Here is a 2,616-nt window from a genome sequence, read left to right on the forward strand (position 1 = left end):
TGTGCACATATTTTCACAGCACTCCTTTGAGCCCTGCTGCACTGCATAAATGTCCCTGATGTGAGAAGACTCTGATCCAGCTTGATACTACCACCAGAATGGAAGACTCTGGTCTAACATCTATTGCCATGTGTATGAAGACTAGCACAGTCTTTACCAGATTCTTAAGAAACAGGAACAGATGAGGAGCAATTGGTATTACTGGACTGACCCTCCCCTGGACAAAAGTGACTCATCCAGTGACATGCATGTACCATGAAAAACCTAGGCAATACTGGCATCTTTTCAGGTGGAGACACTGGATCTTATGATAGCAACATGAGCATTTTGCCCAGGGAAGCTGTGGAAGCCCCATCCCTAGAAGTGTTCAAGGCCAGGTTGGATGAGAAACCCAATAGAGTGGGATTTGTCTCTGCCAATGCAGGGAGGTTGGATCTAGATCATCTTTAAGGTCTCTTCCAACCAAGCCATTCTATGATTCTATGATTAATTAGTGTTTCTAGGGACTACCTCCAGTAGATTACAAAGCAGTTCTGGTGGCTTCTGCTTGTTTCAATATGAATAATTAACTCTGAATATAACGGAATTACCAAGACAGAGTTGCTAGCCCTGTTAAACTCGTTTTGCTGTTAAGAAGAAATACTCTATTGAATAAAATCTGTGTTTTGATAGGGGTAAGCTGTGTACATATAAACACATGGTGCTGCTGAAGTGCCAGAACCACTGTGAGGTAATTCAAGGCCCATGTGTTGATTAATTATATGAAGGGTACAGATTAGAAAATTGCCCCTGGCACTGGCCAAGAATAGCATTCCTCTCTATGGAAGCAAAGTGGTGTAGGTAATCCCCAGCAGGCTGTAAATTGGGTGATTTTCTTGTAGTTCAACACACTTAGATTCCTGCTCTTGGTCTTGCAGTGGGGGTCAGCAAAGACAGACAAGTGCCTAGTGGAACAAGGCATGGCAGGCATGCCCCAGCTCATCCAAGCTGGTGGCAAGGCAGTCAAGGACAAATCAGACTGGGTGGTGGGAGTCCTGTGAGGGGACAAAAAGAGGGATATTTGAAGGTTTTCCTGGTCTGCAGGAGATGGGGAATGATCAGGTTATCTTAAAAGTCTTTGCCAGCCAGAACGATTTCTGTGATCAGGCAGTACAATAAATTGCAGGTGGACAAAAAGCCAGTTCTTCACAGCACTAATGCTGAACATGGGGTCTGGGCTCCAGTCTGCTTGGCAGGTTCATCAAGGAGACCTCATGCCAGTTACAAATGAGGGTCTTTGTTTTCTGAAAGCAACAAACATTTCATCTAGTTTGCAATAAAAGAAAACCCAACAGGCAAGAGCAAAGTGGAGAAGCAGACTGGAAAGCTTGCTTTTGATCGTTTTTTGTTTTGTACCACAGCCTAATGCAAGCTTTCCTTAGGTCAGAACTGCCACAGACCAAACACAGGTCTCCTGGCCCTGTAATTCAAAGAGGAGCGTAACCCACAAAGATCAGGAGCTCAGCCAACCCCAAACTTCAGGGCTAGGCAAAGCATGGGTTTTGCAGAAGGGTTAGAGGCAGCCTGTTATTTAGAGCTGGACCTAGGCCCAGGCTTCTCCAGAAAACGGGTAAGCCAGCACTTGTGGTTTGGTGAGGATCCATCAGTGTCATTCATGCAGGGCTGTGCTGTACAGAGTGTTGTGTCCACATCATACCCACTGTCAGCCAGACCTCTTAAGTCTAATGATGAGGTGCCTCCGGAACATTAACTTCAAACATAGAACATCTAAACCTGATCTAGACAAATTTTCAGATCTAAAGGTACTAGGACAGCTTCAGCCAGAATAAAAATGTTAGCATCCAGGTCTCCAGATGTGAACTTCCCTACCATTTGGGTTTTTTTCTGTGGAAAATAATTGTTGTGCCAGAATCAGCCCTTGTCAGTTTTGTTTTGAAGGCTTTAATCAATCTCAAAGATTGTGTTGGCTTTATGCTGGACTCAGAACTGGCTGAGATTGACCACAGACCCCACAGTCATGAACTATTTTATACTTGTAGGAATTCTGACTTGCGTGTAAGTGGGTGTGTGCATTCACTTCCCCCTTTCCTGGCTCAACAAATACGGGTTTGAGTTTATGAAAAAATATTTGGTATTAATTCTAAACAGCGTATAATTTTCTCAGTATTTGCCTTTGGGTTTTTCAAATTTATCACATCTCAACTCACTGAGACAGAAGTCACTTTTTAAGCTGGCAATACATCAAAAGTATCCTAGAATGTGGCAAGAACAGGTCAAAGGTGAAAAAGCTCTAACGTCTCATGTCAAAAAGCTGGCCTCACACCCAACATCTTACCAAATCTGGTAAACTTTCAGCTGTGCAATAGTACCCTCTGTGGAAGCAGCAGCTGGAATCCTGACTCCACTGCAATCAATGGGAGTTTTGTTTCTGATTTCTTGGGACCAGGATACACAATGAATGTCTGTGTGTAAATATTTGCAGGCCTGGATCCTAAAAAAAATTACACGGAAGGATGTACTACTTTACACAAGCCATAAATTTAAATAAATACACTAGTATTGCAAGTACCTGCTTTCCATGGAGGGCAGTTAAGTCTAAAAGAAAAGTCTATTCTG

The sequence above is a fragment of the Chaetura pelagica genome, unplaced genomic scaffold, assembly GCF_000747805.2.
Source record: "Chaetura pelagica isolate M959 unplaced genomic scaffold, ChaPel_1.0 scaffold145, whole genome shotgun sequence".
Classification (NCBI taxonomy): domain Eukaryota; kingdom Metazoa; phylum Chordata; class Aves; order Apodiformes; family Apodidae; genus Chaetura; species Chaetura pelagica.